The following is a 23,865-nucleotide window of genomic DNA, read 5'->3' as shown; positions in this document are numbered from 1 at the left end:
AATTAATCTTACCTTCTGTACAGCAACTTTTGGATCTGTAAAAATAAAAGAATGAATTAATATTATAACATTGGTAGTTATTTAATACTTCGATTAGTAGAATAGCTTGTGTTTATATTAGTCTCAATTTGATTTTCTCTAGACGTATAACATAGAGGGCTTATTTCTTCGTGTTTTTTATCTCTCCGACATTATAACATATATTTTTTAATTTTAAATATGTTTAAAAATGTAAAAATAATTGATCGTGAGGCGAAATTCAAATCCCCACCTTTCTCTTTTCCGTAATAATTTTGCAAATATTAAAAAAAATCTCCATGCTAAATTATTTCAATATCAGTTCAGCAATTTATCAATGTAAGTGGAACTGATTAACAGACTTGTATTAAATTCATATGTGTATTGAATCAAGGCTGAATATTCTAACCTATGTTTTCCACTTGAACCAAAATTTTGAAAGAAAAACAATTACTGTTATTAAAACTACACTTAATTAATATTAAAATAATGATATAACAGCAACAATGCGTGATATAAGTCTATTCTCTCTATTTTCATTATAAAATCCATCACAATAATGAACACCAGTTCACATGGCATCTATTGTTCCTCATTAACGGCGGAAATAGTGCAAGCAATAATAGACTTTACAACTATGAATATAGAGAGTATAGTTGAATGTTTTTATTAGAGTCGTCATATTATTATGTGTAGGGTGTTTGTTAACGAGTGTACGCGTCAGTGATATTTTTATAATATACAAGCTTAGTTGAATAAAGTAATTATTATAGGTATGAATTTCACACGTAAGTACCTGTTATAAAATGCTACATAGATATTGAAAAAGGAACATTTTATTGTGAGTTGAAATGACATATAAAATAAAATATGATGTTAATTTACATTTTAAAGATTGTAATAAAAATAATAATTATTATTTATTATTTAATCGAAAAATAAATGGTGTGTAATTTTATTTCCTTTACCGTTTCTTAATATAATTTATCCCATTACGTGAATTCATATTTCCTTTCGATTGTTTTTTACAATAATGTTTGAAGTTTTTTAGACTTTAATCGTAAAGCAAATAAACATATATTTGATTTGATTTGATAAAAACATGAAAACGGACCAACGTATCCCAACCTCGTATAACTTACCTACACCTTTAATATAAATCTTCATTACTATTTAAATCCTTTTACAAAAGAGAACTAGGTGAAATATAGTTCTGAAATACCCAAAATAAACCTTAAATTTATGGTAATATAGTTCAAATTTCAACTTACGTTTTCAGCGCATTTCCATGCATAACAATCCTATCCGAATTCGCTAGAGCATCTGAAAAGAAATATAGCATGTTAGTTGATAGTTCGAATATGAAAAATAACGTTAATATTTTATGGAGGAAGAATATTATATTATAGGACATTATAATAGAATAAACAAATTGTATGGAAATGTGGATTTGAAATCACTTTATTCGCTGCAACAATATAACCTGGGTAAATGTATCAATTTTATTAAAATAATGTGGGTAGTTGGCACATAAAAGATTTTGTATCATCATTATGAAACATAGATTCAAAAAATGTATTAAAAAAAAATTTAACCGCCTTCAAATGATCAGAAAAAATTAAATGACTCATGGGAAAGGCAGCAGCTTTCAAACAAAAAAAAAAGAATCATCAAAATCGGATCATCCAGTCGTACGTTCTGAAGTAACAAACCCAAAAAGTTATACAGTCGAATTGTGATTAACAAGTGATAACTGCGTTAAAAACAACCGACTTCAAACTTGTAGTTACTTGCAACATTTACAAATACAGACAAAAATGCTCATAAAATAAAAACTACTGGGTCTATCCGAATAAAATTTTTATGGGACCAATTCGACACCATCCCGCATCGAACAAAAAAAGAATCACGTAAATCGATTCAAAATCCTCGGAGTAATCGGTGTACATACATAAAAAAAAAAAAAAAAACATACCGGCCGAATTGATAACCTCCTCCTTTTTTTTGAAGTCGGTTAAAAATGTACCTACAGTCGTACCTCCTCATTTTGTTTAAGTCGGTTGATAAAAAAACGTTTATATGTATAATATTCAATTTAATATTATGGACAACCACTACCGCGAAATAACATTGTTCGCAAGGAAACCACATCTAAAAGCTAGTATATTAAATAACCTATTTATTAGAACACTTAACCAAACAGGTGACCTACTTATAACATAGTTAGATGAGAAGCGAAGCCTCAGCATTAGGTTAAGGTTAGGATATTGCAAATTATAATATGAAAATTTTAATTGAATCTACTAATATAATACAGTCCGTGAGGCATAAGCTGAGCTTTGCGTTTATAGGGATGCTTTTCCACGACTAAAGTGCGAGTATGTAGACAGCTAGAGCTGCCCCCCTAGACAAGTGGCTTTCTATTAGCGTAAAGTTCAATAGAATAGATTATTAATGTATGAGATTGACGTAATCAATCGTCGTCGTCGTCGTAATCAAACGTCAATCTCATACATTCATAATCTATTCTATTGAACTTTACGCTAATAGAAAGCCACTTGTCTAGGGGGGCTGTGCTGTGAAAATGGGTAGGGGTTTCCACCAAAGCTGAGCAAGGAAAATGTGCGGTGCGAAAATGTGTACTAATATCTATACTAATATTATAAAGCTGAAGAGTTTGTTTTTTTGAACGCGCTAATCTTGGGAACTACTGGACCGATTTGAAAAATTCTTTCGGTGTTAAATAGCCCATTTATCGAGGAAGGCTATAGGCTATATATATATATATATATATATATATATCATCTCGCTAAGACCAACAGGAGCGAAGCACTGCGGGTAGAACCGCGGAGCACAGTAGTGTCTAATATTACTCAAAGATTTTTAATGAATTGAAATCACAAATTTAAACCAGTTAAATATAAAAATCCTATACCTAAACATTTTTCAAACCTGTCATCGTATATGACGAAACGTTGGTTTGTTCAAACCTCGATTGCATAATAGTATTCGTGAAAAAATAGCTGAATTTCAGCTGTGGGCTGTTACTAGATGCGCTAATTAAAATGCATGAGCCGGACAGACGAAAATGCGGCCATATTTTTGTCCCTAGCTGTGTACCTGAATCTGACATTTTGATATGGAATATTCTAGTTGGTGTTGGTATGTTTTTGTTTGAGATGGTAAGAGTCATTCTTAATATGATTGGTACAAATAGCAAACAGTATGGAGTTTAAAAAGTATATTTATTTATCGCACAGTTTATTGTACACGTAGGTACATTAAGGTAAAAATAAGATATAAAAATAAAAGCAAAAAGGGCGGCCTTTTCATTATGCACTGATCTCTGCTAGGCAACCACGGGAAGAGAGGTAAAAATACGAAATGTGTGAAAAAAAATCATTCTAAAACTAATTAATGGATTTTTTCGTGTGTGGGCTAACGCTTCTAGTTGATGGAAAGTGATCAACATCAGTTAAGAATGTATACCTTTCATTAAGGGCCGATTTTTCAATGCTTGGATAAAACTTATTCGTCGAATAATGTATAAAACTACCATTTTAAAAACTTATTCTAATTGCCCGTATTTGACAGTTTACGTGACATTTTAATATTATCGTGTAATACTTTATTGGACGGATAAGTTTTATCCAAGCATTGAAAAATCGGCCCTTAATCGTATCAAATATTGAAAAACTAAACAATCTTAGGTAACTATAAAATTCACTATAATATTTCAAGTGTCTTATACAAAACATTCCTACTGATACAATGCATAATTCAACATTTTTACAACAGCAGCATGAAACATAATTAAATATAAAGTAACAATCAAATAAGAATTGTTACGACACAGTAAAATAAACATATTTCTTTTGGAATAACTGACTCGAGATAGAGTTGAAATAAAATTAAAAAGATGGGTAAGATCGAGGAGTTTTATTGCGTTGTGGGTTCCGTGGTAGATTATTTATTTATTATTTATTTACAAAAAAAAATAAAAACAAGAATTATTGATTGAATTGATTATTCTAATGATCAAATAATTTTTGAAATCGGTCTCGTACCTAGTATTTAGGTTAAATGTAACAAACAAAAAAAAATATCTTTCTTCTTATAATTAGTTGTTTAGAACCACAAAATGAAACATTTATATTACTACTAGCGGTCCGCCCCGGCTTCGCCCGTGGTACATATGAAAAATAGATGTTGGCCGATTCTCAGACTTACCCGATATGCACAGAAAATTTCATGAGAATCGGTCCACCCGTTTCGGAGGAGTATGCAGACAGCAGCAGACTAACATTGTGACACGAGAATTTTATATATAAGATACACAACAAGTTGTATAAAGTAATCTAAAACAATTGAAACCTATGTTTTGTTATACGTAAATATCTGGCTTTTCAATATTCTATTAACAGATAATATATAAAATAAATAGAAGCTATTTGCAACCGCGTTATGTAATGATTAGTAACCATGCCGACAGTTGAGTGGGTTTGATTGAAGGCTTTATTATTATATCTGTATAAAAATAGAAATTGATCGCAACATAACGCGTGATCAGCTCTGATTTTGCTAATAAATTTGTCAGGTAATGCTTTTAATAAAAAGAGATTTAAAAATTTAGCGATTCAGTCTCTCCGTGACCACTCGCTGCAAAGTGTGCGGAATGACAGGATAATAATATAATGAATAAATCGCGTTTAAAATCCGTTCAAATCTTTAATTTGAAGACTTAAGAATTTTACGCTAAAAATAGAAAAAAAAAATGAAAATCGTTAGCTTCACAGACAGGACAACGTCTGTTAAGTTAGCTAGGTAGTAATAAAACTTCGCGAAAAAACAGGTCATTTTATGTTGCGTTAGCTACTGCAGAATGAAATTTCCATATCACTATTTTATGTCAAAAGGATATTTATAATGAACCACGGAACCCTAAAAAACGGAGGACTCATTAAAATTTATACAGACCGATGCGTCTCCGAGTTTCGTTAAACAAAGCTGAAATATTTTTAGCGCTACAAAGATAATTATGGTACAAATAATATTATATTATAGTATTGTTTTCTTTGTTAAGTACACTTTTATTAATTTTAAGTTTAGATCTATTTTCAACTGCTGTGCTTGCCTGGTAAAGTAATAAAATATTTTGCTTAACAGTTTTATAAGACCTCTTTTTAATATGATAACTCATAACACAGATAACAAGTTGAACAATTGTATTTATTTGTATAATAGCTGTTATCATGCATTCATTTGTGTGAAATTACATAGTAATATTATTACCTACATATACTTTTTATACTCTATATCTATTCATCGATATGTCCTGACTCCTGTGAATATTCGTTTTATTGGCATTTTTTGTATTTGTATATTTTTTGACATTTGATACTTTGTCATAGACTTGTATACCTACCTATCTATCTACAAAATTCAAGCGTAATCGATTCAGTAGTTTTTATGTGATTTCAAATCAAATTTAAAAAAATCCATGTTATTCATCGATTCTACAATAATAAGGTAATTTTATATTATTTGCTACACTAAACAAAATCGCTTTAAATCGCGTATAAACCCTAGAAATCTTCCTTGAGAAATATAAGTCCGTATATTCACTTGCTTTGCTAGGAACATCAAAACCAATTTATTAAGAATTTTCCAAGAAGAAAGGCTCTATAATTTTATTTTTTAATATTCACTTTTATTATTTTCTACGAACTCGCGGTTAAGTGAAAAAACGCAATTTTCCTATTTTCCAAATGTAATTGTTTTTACTAGATCTAGGAAGTTATAATAATTTGAAAAATCTGTGAAATATTGGAAAATAAGTTTAGTATCTACCTTTATACCAACAAAAATATTTAAGTACATAGTTTTTTTTAGTGAATTATTTGCCTTATTTATTAACTGTTTTTCTCGAGTGTTAATGAACCATACATTGGTACCTAATATAGACGATTTGACAGCTATGACGTCACAACATGGCGCAGGTTCTAATTTCAAAATATGTATTTTGTATAAATGTATTATGAGTTCATGAGCTCGTTTTTTCCAATGTAGGGAAATAGCCTTCTACGAGGGTTTAGGTGGTTTTATCCACCACGCTGGCCAAACGCAGATTGTCAGACATGGACCAACGGTAGCGTTTTACAACATGACAACTTTACTATCCATCCCTATTTCAAGATTTCAATCTTATTTCCTTGATATGCAGTACTCATTCCAGTGTGGGAAAAAGAGAGCTTTACAAGCCATCTAGCGCTATCCCTTTCCCACAGTGCAAATAAGACGTCCATAGTTTCCATAGTGCCTTCTGAACTCCGTCCATTATTAATACTTTTAGACGTCACGGTAAAGTTCACGTAGCGTTAAATTTAAGGCTACCACTGAACAAACGAGGCACTTAAAATAAATTGACACTCACAATAAAACGAAATATTGAAAACAAAACGGAAACTCAGCAAATTGGCGCTCAAACTTAATCCCAAATTAATTTGGTTGCGTAATTACAACTTTCGGTGCAGTGACGTCATAACATGCCAACTGTTTTATTATACATATTTATGTTTGGAATATGGCTGTTTTCTCTGGGTTTGTTTGGATTTATGATTTATCTAATTAGAAGTTGTGGAATTTGAATTTTATATGCAGTGAAGTATTTCGTGCCTGTAACTATCATCATAAAGTACCTACAGATATATTGAGAAAGATTATAATAACAGTGATAAAATAATTACAAATATACCACTAGGGATCATGAATCACTTGTTTAAGTGTTGTAAGTATAGAAAATATTGATTAATTACTGGATATTTATTTATTTATTTTATTTGTATAATATTATAGTGATTATATCTAAGTGTATTATAACAACTAAACTGTGTGTAACTAAAGTTAAAAAAAACCTTTAGTAGCTATGATGTTATTGTACGTATAATTACATTATGCAGACACAAACTTATGACATTACTCTTTTTGCGTTTTATATTCTTTTTATAAAAATAGCCTGCGAGTTATAGGGCGGATGCATTTCACATAATATTATGTTATACATATAGTTTGATATTAACTATTATTAGGGTTTTATACAAAAATATAATATGTTGTCAATTATTTCCTATAGAAGACACAATTGCTCCTTTCATAATCTTCTTTTATATATAAAAATGAATCGCAAAATGTGTTGGTAAGCGCATAACTCGAGAACGGCTGAACCGATTTCGATAATTCTTTTTTTATTATATTCCTTGAAGTACGAGGATGGTTTTTATGTAGAGAATACGTAAATATGTACCACGGGCGAAGCCGGGGCGGACTCGGAAATCGATTTGAAACCAATTTGCTAATAACGTTTCAAGGTTTATAAGGAAGCCTTATTATGGGTAAGTTAACGATAATATTATTACTTTAATTATAAACTTCTGTCCCAGAATTTAATGTACCGTGTTTAATTGTATGTAAGGGGATGTAATTAACATGAACCTACTACCCTTTGACTTTCTGGTGATAATCATAGTACTTTTGTGGTTGTCAAGTTTCAAAGCATTTGCATTATATCGATCATTTAAAATAAAAATATATCGTATGTTACACAGGAATAACGTAACTGTTTATTGTGAAAAAAATTCCAAAATCGGTAAACTAGTTTTTAAATACAGATTTCATCGTGGAACCTTTATAGCATTTAGGTTTTCGTAGCAAAATAATGTTTGTAAGTTCGTATGTGTGTGCTTTTTGTTATTTATTTACTGAATGTAACTGAATTTATATTTTTGGTTTTATGGCATTCAAATGCTTTATAAATATAAATTTATAAAGAATAGAAAAAATTCGATCACGAGGCGGGACTCGAACCCGCATCCTTTCGCGCCATTCCGGGGCGGATGCCTGACCAACTCAGCCACTCGTGAGTGACGTGACCCTAGTCAGGCATCCGCCCCGGAATGGCGCGAAAGGATGCGGGTTCGAGTCCCGCCTCGTGATCGAATTTTTTCTATTCTTTATAAAATTATATGAATGTAACTGTTTAATTTTTAAAACATACATACAATAACACACATATACATCCATTCTCACAAACTTTCGCATTTACAATATTAGAGGAAGGAAGCAGGATAGGATATAGCACTGTAAGTCTATATATGTACATAAAACTCAAAGGTGACTGATATAGTGATCTATCAACGCACAGCCCAAACCACTGGACGTATCGGGCTGAAATTTGGCATGCAGGTAGATGTTAGGACGTAGGCATCCGCTAAGAAAGGATTTCCCGAAATTCTTGCGGGAACGGGGAAAAACGGGAATGCACGTACAAAGTCGTGGGCGGAAGCTAGTATATTATAAATAAATATCTTGTGAAACTCGCCTAGTAGGTACCACCTTTTATGTCTATTCAATATTCATACTGATCATTCACACCAATTCCAAAATAATTCAATCAATCCATAATTTATCACTCTAATCGTATTGAATGAAATCTAATTTATATTTCATTTAACCTTTCTATTTTCGTCTTTCATTCGATAAGTGCTCAATAATAATTCAATAGACAGAACAAAAGCTAAAATACTTATACAAAATGGAGTATTTATGTTAAAACACTGGAAACAACTTACTAGCATTTAATATTGATAGCGAAGTCAATATAAGGAGAATCCCGAGCGCCATGCTTATTCTGTAACAAAATAATATTATTATTTACATTTATTTTGGATATTTATTTATTTATTTAACACTTTATTGTGCAAGAAACAAAATATACATAAAGGTTACAAAAATAAGATTAAAGAAAGCACACATTATTGATACTTTTCTTTTAGGTATAGTAAAGTCCCGTATCTGTCCCTGTATATATAACACTAGCTGTGCTCCGCGGTTTCACCCGCATTGCTCCGCTCCTGTTGGTCTTAGCGTGATGATAATATTACTATAGCGTGAAGCCTTATATCCTTCCTCGATAAATGAGCTATATAACACCGAAAGAATTTTTCAAATCGGACCAGTAGTTCCTGATATTAGCGCATTCAAACAAACTCTTCAGCTTTATAATATTAGTATAGATTGTTATAAGATGCTTTTGATTTTTGACGTCTATTTTGAATTATAGCTTATTTTTAAATAAAATAAGCTATACTTCATCCATTTTCAATATCACAGAATTCTGCATAGGTACATTTGATGAATTGTAATTTGTTTTCTTGATTTTGTTTATGTGTATTAACTTTCCCGTCACAATAATATTAACACTTACATTTTCTTTATATATTACCATCGAGCATCGAACCTAGAACCTCGAAAATACTGTACGAAATCTGTAATCATTTTCTCGATACATTCGCAGCTTTACAACACGTTAAAATAAAAAAAATAAACCTCTTACAATCTGATACCCATTGAAATAAGAGATTTTCAACTTTATTCATCTTAAAATAGCCGGTAATCCGTCAAAGGGCTTTAGAGGGTCTTAAGGCTTAAAGTAAACAAACATATAAAAAACGACTTAAGCCTCAGAGTGGCTCTTACATCGCTAAGTCTCTACAGAGGTTTTCATGTTCCGTCCCTTTTTGAAACAAAACTGTCAAGTTTTCTTATGTTTTGCTTTTAACAACCGTCGTAAATAGTGTTGTAAGATTTCGGCCTAGTTTTTCAGTGTATGTGCACAGGTATGTGTATGTAAATATGTAGTTGAATTAGTAAAAGAACAATAAAATGAATAGATAAAATATAATAAAATCCGTATAGAATGAAGAATAATTTACATCGACATATACATATTATACTAATTCATAAATGTATTTGTAATCAAACTCTTCATATACAACTTGACCAATTATTACCCCTCGTTTTCACCAAGAAACAAGTTAAATACTAGTTTGATACAAAACTTGTAGAATACTTTTCAAAACATAATTATTTGTTTTGTACATGTATTGAGACTGTCTCAAACATTCTTTCGTTCACACTTTGTAGCCATCAAGTATTTATACAAGTATAAAACACATTTGCGTTTACACTGAAGTCTGTGACATGTTAGAACTTGTCTGATCCATTGATAGCGTTCTCACCTACAAAATACAGTCGTGGTTTAGATAAGTACTGTTTATTTTATTGCAATTTCTGTATAATACTAGTAACAAACAAGTTTTAAACTTTATCCATGTTTGTTGGATAAAGTTTTCAACATACATACATCTCACAAAAGTTTTTTTTATTAATAGAAATTATAAAAGTAGGTACGACTGAATTTGTCTCGAATTCTACAAGTATTGCTACAACAAAAACAAGAGATCATAAACATGTAGGCAACTAGAAGTTTTCAACCAACAAGTTTCATATAAGTTATCCTACATGTATCAAATTTTGAATACAACATGTTTTACACATGTCTATGAGAAACGAAACCATTGCATCAAATTTGTAAAATACATGTATTATACTTTGGTGAAAACGAGGGGTTATGAATTATTAGTGTATATTCTTTATGTCTGAAACAAAATGTACAAGTAAAGCGCTTTCAAATGATACCAAACACGGCATATTTATCTTAACTTTATTTTTCTACTCTGTATGTTTTGTCCGCTAGAGGGCGCCACATTAGATTTTGTGAAACCCCATATAGACTATAAGCAGCGGACAATTAAGACGCTTCTAATGATATGTCATTTGTCGAATTCTGATAAGTAGTTTAGAAGTTACGAGGGAACAGATGAACATACATACATAGCCTGTCAAAATCATAACCCTCCTTTTGCTTTGCCGTAGTCGGGTAAATGGGCTTTACTATAACTTCACACTACTATAAGTAAGGGAACTGTTTAAACAAGGTTTGCCTGTAGAGCTAGTTTACCAAATTTATGTACCTAATAGATATTATTATATCTTACAACGTAACTATACGAGTTTTAAGTTAATTTACGATACAATCATCTAATCCCTACTTCTAATATTATAAATGCGAAAGTAACCCTGTCTATCTGTCATTTTGATGAAATTTGGCACAAACAATCTTTAGACCCTGAGATTGAACAATATTATAGGCTACCTTTTATCGAAACACCACGCAGGCGGAAGCTAGTTAACCATAAAAAGACGTGTGGCACTCGGGGACTGCCGCGGTAAAGCTATTGCATAGCATGCCTTCAAGCCACACCTCCGTGTCTCTCGGAGTGGGGAGCGTGAGGTTTTTTCGTTACGGAATTTCTCGATTCGGTCCCCGTGCTCAAGGCCCGCGATAGAAGCTATGCAATAGCTTAATATTCGTAACTTTAGATAATATGCCCACGTACAATATACATGCATTTTCTATACATTTTTCAAAATAAACTATAAAAGAAGACGTTGAGAAAACCCTTTTAACTTGGAAACATTTTTCCTACATAAGAATCATAAAATATACATATTTATTTCCAAGAACTACTCTTACGATAGATTCAACCTTCGTAGACTCTTAAAAGGTTTTACAAAATACAGTTACAATTTTTACTTATATGATAATAAAAATAACATTTTCTACGTTCATTTTTTATGAGATGCTGAAGTTTCTTTTTAAATATCACAAACAACACTATCATTGTAATTTCTTGTGTTTCATTTTTGAATGTGAAAGTAATGTCTGTTTGTCACGCTTTTACGCTTAAACCACTGAACTGGTTTTTATGAAATTTGGATCAGAGATAGATAATTACTTAAACTTATAGAAAGGATTACCTACTTTTTTGTCAAAAAAAAAAGAACTATATTGAAAAGATATATCTGTAAATATTATGTTTACCACGTAATAACGTGAGCGAAGTCACGGGCGGTGAGTTAGTGTTCATATAAAACTACGTAACATTATACATTTGTATACATACAATTTGATCAATGAATACCAAGAAATACGAACAAGAGTGTAGGTATATAATAATATATTGTGTACTAGCTTTCCACCCGCAGCTTCGCCCGCGCAGTCAAAGAAAAACCCGCATAGTTCCCGTTCCCGTGGGATTTCCGGGATAAAACCTATCCTATTTCCCGGGATATAAAGTAGCCTATGTCCTTTCTCGGATATCAAAATATCTCTATACCAAATTTCATGCAAATTGGTTCAGTAGTTAAGGCGTGATTGAGTAACAGACAGACAGACAGAGTTACTTTCGCTTTTATAATATTAGTATGGATGCATTGAGTTAATATACAGTATAGTAGACAGCTGTAGTACACCTTCATTGACTGTTTCATCTATTTATTTATTAACCTGCCTTTATTAAGTTTATTTAAAAGGTAAAAAAATTCAAGTAGTTAACCCTATTTCAAATTATTCACAGTTGATTACTCAAAATATTTTAATTTGCAATCTGAATTAGGTTTAAGCCAGTGGCGGTACGTTCATACAAGCCGAAAAGCCCGGCTTGCCTTAGAAATTCGCTAAGAGACAGGAAAATACCTATATTCACGTTTGAATATTCGCGCGCAATGAGCAACTCCGAATTCAATGAAAACTCACCTACAATAATATTATAATTTATAATATAATATGTATAATACGCCTAGCATAAAACAATGACGAATTCGAGTAAACTTTTAATTTCATCCTTCTTGCTATCGGAATAAGGTCGTACCTTTTATTTGGACGTTACAACCTAAATTCGATGGATTATAAATAGTGCGGTGTCTCGCTTGCACGCGTGGGCTTTTACCGGGCTTTGCGCTCATCTCTTCTAACGTATGAAATTTCGTCGGAGTAGATCTCTATAGAACTCTATAGCAATTTCTAAGGGAAAAAAGGCCCGGCTTTTTAACAGTGTGAAGATAGTTACGATTGCGCGAACGAACGTCGTGAATATTATTGTTAAATTATAGTTTGTTTGAGCGGGTGATTATACCGGTGTAATTTAGGTTAAGTTTTTCGAATTTTGTGGTAAAATAAGTGTCGCGACAGCAGATTGTGTTGTAAATTGTGGTGGTTTTCTTTGTACTCAGCGGGGGAAAGGTAAAATCATTAAACTTTACTGAAAAACAATTAATTTCTTCATCAAAACCAACTCCCGATTTGTGCATTACCGAAACTAGTAAGTCACTTATACGAAATTTTAATTGTAATGTTTACGAACGATTTCATGAATGAGAATTACTTAGAAGAAGCCTTTCCCCAGCTGTTGAAATTTGCACATACATATTTTGTTAGTTACGATTCCTGCTAGTAAATAGGTAGTAGTTCTTCCACGGAGCGTGCTTTCTCATCGTTAAATCGTATTCATAGGTACTACGTGACCAAGCCAACTAGACCCTTTTCAACTGTGACGTCACCCGCCCATGTCTCGGGTACAGATAGCAAAAAAAAAATATTAATAATATCACTGTTCGCTCTCCGCTATGAATAGTCTTATTTTTCCCCATTTCGAGGGCTGTCTATGAATAACAACACAGCAAAAACTTAAACAAATAACAACGAAAAACTTAACAGTCAACAACAAGCTTTAACGATTAATAATAAAAAGTACAGAAATAACTAGCGATGCGAAACGTACGAATGCGTCGATGCTGCGAACCGTACTAAGGCGAACGCGGTACCTGAGGCGGTAAGCGGGCGGGGAGGCCGCATTCCACCCGAGCGTCTAGTTGGCTTGGTCGAATAATACGTATTAATTATGTATTAAGAAATACGTATAGGTAAGTATTTATTTGGCCAAGAACGCCTTTCTGTATTAGGTATCAATAATTGCCATAGAAAAGTAGCTGTTAGGTACTTAATTGAATTCTAAAACAAACATCTAGTTACTTTCTATAATTCCGATGTTATAAAATCTTTCCTTCAGAAAGATTGGCGTTTTGAATTAGAATATAAATAATCTGTACTTACAATTTTATTAATAATATAATGTCATACAGTTTTATATAATTTATCGATTTTAATTTTTAATGATAAACGTTTGACTCAACTGTTTGAGGGCGCGCGTGTTTAAAAGATTTGATTCGGTATGTAGGTAATATGTTCACGTTTTTTTTAAGTTTTATAACGAACATAATTACACAGTATACCTAGGTAGGTATCTTATTCATGAAAAGGGTACCCATCAAACGCTTTGAAAAATTTGGGCTTGCCCAGTCCTTATACCCTAGGCACGCCACTGGTTTAAGCATCTACTTAGATTTCATAAAAATTCTCACGAAAATTTTAAGCCACTACTTCAATGGTAGTATAATAATAGTGTATATTAAAAAAGCAAACAAACAATTCCATAATTCACGCTCAAATAATAATTTAACAAAGAAACGTGGAAATTTTATGAAAAATTTAAAATATCTGAGCGGTTGAACTTATTCCCTTTGATGGTTTTTTAAATGTCTGAAATATTTTAGACAAAGCGTTGATTTTCCTTTGAAAAAGCTTTGCTTTAGCGAATCTTTTACCGGTAAATATATAATAGTAGGACTTTGTAAGGAAGCGGAATTAATTACTGTCAGTAATATGGTGAAATTTTCTTCAGTCATCGCTGGATTATGTTAGAATTTTGTTGGTTTTGTCAAGAATGTAAGGTGTTCATCGAAAGGGCAAGATACTTGGACAGTTTGTTTAATCTATACCAATATTATTAAGCTGAAGAGTTTGTTTGTTTGAACGCGCTAATCTTAGGAACTACTGGTCCGATTTGAAAAATTATTTCGGTGTTAGAGAGATCATCAACAGATATACATATATATCATCTCGCTAAGACAGACTACGGGTAAAAAGCCGCTTCTCTAACTGTACAATAAATTAATTCCGAGCTATTATCCCCTTTATCATATAAATCTGCTTAGATTAAACTAATGAAGTAGAAAGACACATTGCAAAAAAGACTGTTTGTAACACTACGTCTAACTTCATAATCCTTTTTATAACTAGAAAGTTTCTCGCATTTTATCCTATCCTACTTATATTATGTGAAAGTTTAGGAGGGTGGATGTATGAGTATGTGTATGTGTAGGTGTGTATGTTTGTTACTCTGTCACGCAAATACTACTCAACTGATTACAATGAAATTAAGCACACATATAGAGGGTAACTTGGATTAACACATAGGACAGGTTCTATCCTGGAAATTCCACGGCATAGGGGTTTTCGGGATTTTCTTTGAAAACATGGGCGAAGCCGCGGGCGGAAAGCTAGTACTCTGTATATATCGATCCGTGGTTAATAAAGTAAAATATTCAGAGGGAATATGTGATACAAAGTTTCCTAATTAGGCAACTTCAACGCAAATATACGGGGGATAATACAAAAGTTTGTTTTTTAACAAAGGGTCTTTACAAACTTACTGTTTTTAACTTTCAAGGGATTGTTTATTTTGTTCTTTATAGGGTGTCATTGCTGCATAGTTTTTGTGTGCATTGGTTTTAAAAGTTTTTGTTTATTGTGCAAACGGATAATTAGCGCGTTTTCAGCAAAGTATATTTTCCATTCAATTTTACACATTGTTAGAGTTTTGGACTTCATCTGTACTAATCTATATTAATATTATAAAGCTGATGAGTTTGTTTGTTTGAACTCGCTAATCTCTGAAACTACTGGTTCGATTTGGAAAATGCTTGAAATTCTTGAAAATTGGGTGTTAGATAGCCCCATTTATCGAGGAAGGCTATAGGCTATACATAATATAATCACCCTAAGACCAACAGGAGCGGAGCAATGCGGTTGAAACAGCGGGGCACAGCTAGTACTAAATAAAGTTAGAAGTTAAAAAAATAACTACATAGGGTGCAAAATTAAATTGGTTTTTAATTATCTGTTAATTAATTATCAACATCACTACTGCTTGAACATTGTATGGAAACTTACAGGACCAAGAACTATAACATTTGACAGATGACATTGACATTTGATTGACAAATATCATTGTCATCTGTCAATTCGACACAGATTTCTCCTATCTATAGTATATTTTGTCTATACTAATTCATATATTAACTTGGTGTTGGATAATATATATATTGTGTTGTTTTTTGTAGATATTATCTGCGCTTGATTTGAAACTGTTGGAGCTAATTTGAACTTTTTGAACGTGAACAAACCCATTCACTACAGGACATTGGCAAAATTGTGGCAACGCAGTACTGCCATAAATTAAAATATTGAATCAATTCGACACAGCGTGGTGGATCAACTGTGTCCCTGCAGTGGGAACAAATATGGGCTGAAGATGATGATGATAATAGAATTATACGGACTTTAAGGTAACGCATAAGATGCGTAAGGCTTGATTACAATCAACACATTAAATCGTTTTTGAGGTAAGCAAAAATTTAAAAAATACTTTCGTTGATGTTATAATAATATAGTCGTTGGAAAGAGTATCATATTATTGTTATTGTAGTTTAGTCTAGTCTTTCTAAGTTTTCAAACAACAAACAAATTTAACGAATTCAATATCGACTCAACTGTAAACTTACGCCGTTAGTACGCCTACGCATTCGCGTGCGGCAGCGAATCTCTGCGAAACTACTGAGTAGCGAAATATCTGCGGAACGTTAGTACACACTACACAGCAATGTTTTCGCAACTTTTTCGCAATGCGTCTGTGTAATGGCCATTTCGCAGTTCCTTGCGAAACAATACTGACAAGGACGCAACTATTTCATCTATCTATGTGCTAGAGTGAGACATATCATATGCGAAATCCTGCCATACTACTGACAGATTTTTCGTTGTTTCACTGCCGCACGCGAAAGCGTCGGTGTACTAACGCCCTAAAGGCGTTATTCCGAATAATTAATAAGAGGAAAATACTGCTTCAAACGTTTCACAAAACTTTAAAGTTTGAGAATATGAATTTAAGCCTTTTTAAATAGTTGAATCCGCAATTTTATTGAAGTCTGAACTTATAAAGAGATTACATAAATTGCGTGTAATGAATACACTTCTCATAAAACGTTGAATATAATTTGAATGTGAATATGCAAAATGCAAAACTAGATTACTACCCGTGACTTTGTTTGCTTTGTCTTAACAAATTACGTAATAAAACCTTGATAACCTTAGTGAAAACAGAATAAAGCAGTGATTTTTTAGTTCGTTATTATATGACACACAAACAACCGTGGCGGAATACTTTGTATTTGTCCTTTATAATATGTGTTAGGTATGTTCATTGCAAAATAAGAAATATACTATTAAACTATATTTGAAAGAAGACAAACACATCTGGTAATAAAAAATATGAGCCCAAACCGCATAACTATACGATCAGTTAAATACGTTTTCTTCATAACTCTTTATTCGATATTAAATAAAAGGATAATGATGGAAACTTTGTACAGTACTCCATTGGTAAAGTTGTGAATTTACCCCAAGTTTGTTTGCAAAGACTTTTTTCTTTGCAAAGCTTTCTTTGCATGATACAGTTTAACTTGGCATACTGGACTTTGAGAATATTTATTCTGCGAATATTATTTCGTATTGGTAGATACTGGTACGAAAGATTTTATGTGTTCCATTTTTTGCTTGACGTTCTTTTCGAATGTAAGAAAAAAAAGTTTGCGTGAACTTATATTCATTACAATAGTGTGTTGTATTTCTATAACAATTGTACCTACATTTGGTATAAAAAATCTGAGACAGTGAACTAGTATAGGTAGGTACGTACATAATCTTTGCTTTCCTTGAACTTTTTATTTTTCATCTTTCAATTCACAATTGTAAAATTACGCGAATAATAAACATAAAAAAACATGTTATACAAATAATTTAATTCATAACAACCCGTTCATCCAGATTTACCATGAGTAATCTAAACCAAAAAATAAGCACATTTTTTGTTCTAGATCTCTCATACGAGTTTTTCATACAAATTATACTGAAATCTATTCTGCCGCTGCATAATGCATACAATAATGCGTATTATGCCCTTATAATACGCAGTGAAACGGACGTCTAATTTCCTCTCTTTATGTACCATTTATGATGATTTTCATCTTTGTTACCTGGTTGCATATATTGTGTTATTATGAACGTCCCATTATACTGTGAAAAAGTAATTTTTTTAGCCTGTAACGTGGTCTAAATCGGTAGACATAACTTGGTTGAATATTGGTCGAAAAATAAACAGATTAGGTATACAATTCCGATTGATTTTCTTCGTTGATTTTTCGAGATAAGAACTAGAATAATAAATCATAGTTATCGGAACAAGCAAGCAAACAATTTTGTAAATGTATTCGAATGTCGCAAGGAAGTGAGGGTATCAGAAATTTCACGAAATTCCTAGGGGTACCAAAAAATAACGAACAGTCTTGTTTATTACGTCTTTTTATAAAATTTTATTGATGAATTGTTTCACTAAACCTATATTTTATTTATTTATTTATTTATTTATTTGGAGATCTTACAGAAACAATTAAAGGGGTATACATAAATTAATGACTTAATCAATAAAAACATTAACAATTGTTTCCTCTACGTCTCACAGTGAACATAAATAGAAAAAGTAAAAGAAAAAAAAGAACTCACTTGTACAATAATCTGTTGCAAGGTAACCAAATACTTAAAACTAATACAGACTTCTGAAATATTAAATCGAGAGAAAAAGCATTAATTAAGCATGTTCTTACCCAAAATTAGAAGGTTTATACATATACATAATTGGTTTATTGTACATTTGAAACTATATCGGGAGCATGAAAACAGATCTATTTCATTTAGTTTGTCATTGTGTAAGACACACATTCTGTGAAGTGGCGCGCGTTGTCCTGCGTTGGTTCTGGTATGTTGTATGTGAAAAAGACATTTGGAACGAGTTGGTCGCGAAGGCACACGAAAGGACAAGTCGGCTAGTACCTAAGTTCGGAGAATCTATTTCACCCACACAAATATATTATAATAAAGAGTGAACGAATAAATATATTATTTTCTCGTCGTTTAAAAAGCTTCTAAACTTATCTCTATTCAAACAACAATTTTACCGTAGCAAAAACTTACAAACTGATGCAACGCACTAATTTATTTTATTTTATTTTATTTTATTTTGGTACAGTAACAGATTGCAGAACAATTCCTTATATCTAGCTCTTATCTAATAATACATATAAATTCTACAACCCAATTAATACCGTACACAGCTTTGAACCAAAAAACAAAAACCGTTTACATTATGACCATGTTTTTGTTCCTAATCCATATCTATACCAAGCTATAGCCAATCCATCAAATTCTATAGATTCTATAGTATAGAATAGCAAATGAGCAGTAGGCCCAATAGTACTATTAACCTGTTTAAATCAAATATCAACCAGACGGTCTACGTTATTTAAGTCCCTAATTTGAATTGTAAATTTCAGCTATCTGCTGCCGACGCGACGGTAGATGTCGCTTCGTGCTTGTTATGCTGCTAATTAGACTCCAGATGGTGGTTTAATTTATATCTGTAAAGCTTATATATATCGTGAAATTTTGGGATTAAACGAGGTTCAAAGAGTGGGCTGAATGGGTCGTAAGTTTTTACTGTTTTGGGTCTGGGTAGTATAAAACAAAGTCGCTTTCTCTGTCCCTATACAATATTGAATATACATTATTATCTTTGAAACTATAGTTAAACTTCTAGTAATATCGATCTTGATGTTTTTTTTAGAGGAAGGTTGAAGTATATCATTGTTTACGTTTCATCATTTTATCATTTTTTAATTTTTTAGGTATAATATTATTATGTAGTGATATACAAAAGTAGCTATCCACCCGTAGGCTTCGCTCGCTTAGTCTGAAACCTAAAAAATGATATACTTCAACCTTCCTCAGTAATAATATAAAACATAGTCACTTTCTCTGTCCCTAAGTCCCTGTGTATGTTTGAATCTTTAAAACTACACAACGAATAATATGATGCAGTTTAAAAAAAATGTATTTTAAGCGCAAAATCATAATTCAATATGCTCATAGTTTCCCTATTTTTTTAATTTCCCACATAAACTAGATATTGGTCTATTATGTAAAATAACTAATTAATAAATTCAAATTAATAATTATTGATAAACCAAACACTTCACATGTCAACAGTCAGTTGACTGGACAGTTGTCCATATTCAATTAATTAATTGCATCTCATTAAGAGTTTTCAATGAGAAATTAAACAGTCAAAGAAAATGTAGTTTTATTTTTTGTATGGAAGGTTCGAGAAGGAGAAATTTTCGTATTCCATATCTATCCTATTTTAAGCAAGGACTTATAATTCTTATAGACAGTGATGTTTTTTCCATTAAAATTGACTCTCAGTTGAATTGACAATTAATGAATTAATAATTATTATATTTGTATATTGCCAGGTTCACACAGAGTCAGCAGACTCATGAAGCAGTTGCTGCGTGAAGCAGTCATCAGGCATCAGCCATGTATGAATGTGGCTTGGCCGAGAAAAATACGTGTGCTGCGGTTTTCTAGTCTGTTGGGCCCTCTTCACAATTATGGGCAGCGTTGGCCCAACAAATGATCGTCGATGTTTGCCGCCATTACGACCATTATGAAAAAACCAATATAATGACAGCCGATCATAAACATAGGCCTATATACTATCGTGATTGCCTCTACTCGCCTCAACACTCATACATTTTCAATCAACAAATCCCTTCAGCACATTCACACCAAAGAATTTCCTTCCAAAAGTGTATAAAAATTAACTTTTATCACAAAACTAGCTGTGCCTCGCGGTTTTAACCGGATTGTTCCGCTTCTATTGGTCTTAGCGTAATGATACGTAGCCTATAGCCTTCCTCGATAAATGGACTATCTAACACCGAAAGAATTTTTCAAATCGAATCAGTAATAAACGAACTCTTCAGCTTCATAATAAGTATAAATATGATCAAATCGGAATAAAAAATCAAAGCACTTGACAAGTTGGCGCCAATTAACGAAATTGCATTGCAAATAATGAATAGCTGTAATCCTATTAATTTGCTTTAATCACGTGTTCGAGTGATAATGAGCACTACAATTATTTTAACGAATGTTTATTACTTTTTGCTTGTGTTGAATAATTCTGCAAATATTTATAGGAGAATATTTTGATATTTTTACTTATAATTGAAAGAATCAACTGCTTAGTAGGAACCTTTGTCTTGTTATTTGATCTATAGGTATATGAAGGCTATTAAAAATAATTTAGGTAATGTTTGCATAAATGAATGCAATCTCGCCAAATCTACTCTTTGAAAGGGAAAAAAATAAACTTGCCAGACTATCAATATTATTATATTATACTGTGACTAGGTTTCCGCCCGCGGCTTCGCCCGCGCAGTCAAAGAAAAACCCGCATAGTTCCCGTTCCCGTGGGATTTCCGGGATTACATCATTTTCCCGGGATAAAAAGTAGCCTATGTCCTTTCTCGGGTATCAAAATATCTCCATACCAAATTTCATGAAAATTGGTTCAGTAGTTTAGGCGTGATTGAGTAACAGACAGACAGACAGACAGAGTTACTTTCGCATTTATAATATTAATATGGATTATATATCACATAGGTAGTTACCTAATTATTATGAGAATTGAATGCGTTTTTATTCGCGAATAAAACCGCGGGGCACAGCTAGCATGTTGGCATAATATTGGTTTCTATATTATGACAATAATTCAAAAGCTCTTCTGAGTAGTTTAGCTCAATGTTTGGATTGTAATCAACGCTATCGTCAGCTCAATGTTGAGTGTAGGTAATCATCGCTATCGTCAGATGTTCTCAACTTTTAGCAAAATTAATTAAAATAAAATGTAATCATTGACAAGAGTAGAAAAAAACACATTACTTAAATAGTGTTTTACAATAGATATAAAAGAGCTTTCAACTAGGACTGTGGGTCTTTTAACATATCCATACTAATATTATGTAGGTATCTATTATAAATGCGAAAGTAACTCTGTCTGTCTGTCTGTTACTCAATCACGCCTTAACTACTGAATCAATTTGCATGAAATTTGGTATAGAGATATTTTGATACACGAGAAAGGACATAGGATAGGTTTTATCCCGAAAATCCCACGGCAACGGGATTTCTTTGAAAACGCGGGCGAAGCCGCGGGCGGAGAGCTAGTCACCTATAAAAGGTTCGGTAAAATCGAACTCCTGGGAATCAACATAAAAGTAGTCTAATAGGATATAAATAAAGGTTAAGAATGGTTTTTAACTAGATAAGATTCATTTATAAGTGAATTCGAAATTCAAAATAAGTTAAAGCATAGGTAATATTATTATGAACCTTAAAAATTAAACCTTGCATCTTCACTAGTCATTCATATACACATTATAATTTCTATAAAAAAAGAAACAAAAGTACAAAGAAACTATTTAAAAGCAGCGGATTTGTATTGATAAAAACTAGATGGACTTTATTGTTGTATGTTCTAGAAACACATTCCAAATTTAAATAATTTTCCAACACGATTTACATAGTGTAGTTATGTAATGAAATAAAATTATATTTAAGCTTAATTATAACGCACACAACAATAGAGAGTTATTTAATTTATGTAATTTTTAATCGAACAATAATTAATAATTACGAAATATTATGTATGGAAATAACTCAAGCGTTTTTGTTCCGTACAAAGAAGTTACATATAATTTTATAAAATTCAAGTTTACATGAATGATCACATTCAATAAATAATATTATTTAATAAACAACCAGTTCATAAATTACTACAATAATACTACCTATCATTATTAATAATCCATCAATAAATATTAACATAAACCCACCTCTTAAAATCCACAAGACCACAAACAACATTTCACAAACCGAATTCAAATTTCGAAAACGCGCGCAAACTTTGAGGAGCGACAAGCACGACCTCCTCCTTCCACACCTCGAATCGTACTGATTATGAAATTCCCTAGTCCCTACATAGCCATATCCCGAGATATCAGTCGACTTTCCAAACATTTTCATTCCCAATATGGAATCAGAGGAAACACGATCCAGATTGAAGCGTGCGCCAACACAATAAGGATTATAATCGCATAAACATAATAGGGGTGTCAGTATTCGGGCAATCTCATGTGGACGTTGTAATTTGTGAGCGGAAGGAAAACCATCAGGAATACTGAATTCGGGAAATGTTCAACCCTAATGTTGCTTTGAGGCCGTTATTTTCGTAATGGCGTAGTTTTGTATACGGTTATTCGGTAAGTTAAAAGATAATTCCGTTTTAATACAGGTTTGGTTTAATTGAAAATTTCAATCCGTGTGAGCTTAGGATCCTTATCGGATATGTAGCCAAAAAACCAACATTGTTTCAAAATAAATTAATGTTTGGTAATAGATTTTTTGTACGGTTATAAAAACTTATAGACTGGGGTAGAAGCCTTTAAAAATAATGAAAAGACAAAAAAATCGCAGTCGGATGAAACCCATTAGAAAAAGAGGGGAACATGATGAAAATAAAAGGAAAAATAAATTACGGTCAATCCGAGTTCGGGAAGTGGGAGGGGGGAGCTTTTAAGAGAAAAAAATGGTTTCTCTCGATTTCCGACAAAACTACAAGTCCTACAGAAAAAAGTTCAATGGCAAAGTTATAGGTAATTAAAAGATCTACAACTTTTGTATTCACAATTTTTTCACATAACCTCAAAATTTAGGTGAAAAATTCAAAAAACCAAGTTTTTGATCTTTTACTTTTATCTACTTCAAAATTTATTGTTTTTCTACGAAATTTGGTGGAAACTTACTTTATTATGTCCCAAATACACTGTAATTTATTTGATTGAAAATATTTATTTTTTCGCCTTATTTTGAATTAATACCAAAAAAACAACCTAATTTTCAATCGAGAAGTCACCCGTCAAAATATCTACTTTTTTCAAAAACTGGGGGTGCCTTTTATTCATTGAAATCTC

At 32.0% G+C, this 23,865-nt stretch overlaps 1 long non-coding RNA gene across 1 annotated transcript; it reads right to left on the bottom strand.

The window, feature by feature from the left end:
• Nucleotides 1–1,296: 1,296 nt before the first annotated feature.
• Nucleotides 1,297–22,831, bottom strand: LOC149898735 (uncharacterized). The gene is made up of 3 exons (XR_016458017.1): nt 22,729–22,831; nt 8,646–8,704; nt 1,297–1,341 (listed from the first exon to the last, which is right to left on the bottom strand). It is a non-coding gene; the product is annotated as an uncharacterized LOC149898735 (long non-coding RNA).
• Between the last annotated feature and the right edge of the window lie 1,034 nt (nt 22,832–23,865).

This window comes from Colias eurytheme, chromosome 22 (genome assembly GCF_061535395.1).
Source record: "Colias eurytheme isolate Ceu_HAF_F1 chromosome 22, ilColEury1 Martin Lab GWU primary, whole genome shotgun sequence".
NCBI lineage: Eukaryota > Metazoa > Arthropoda > Insecta > Lepidoptera > Pieridae > Colias > Colias eurytheme.
This window is presented reverse-complemented; position numbering and strand designations above follow the sequence as displayed.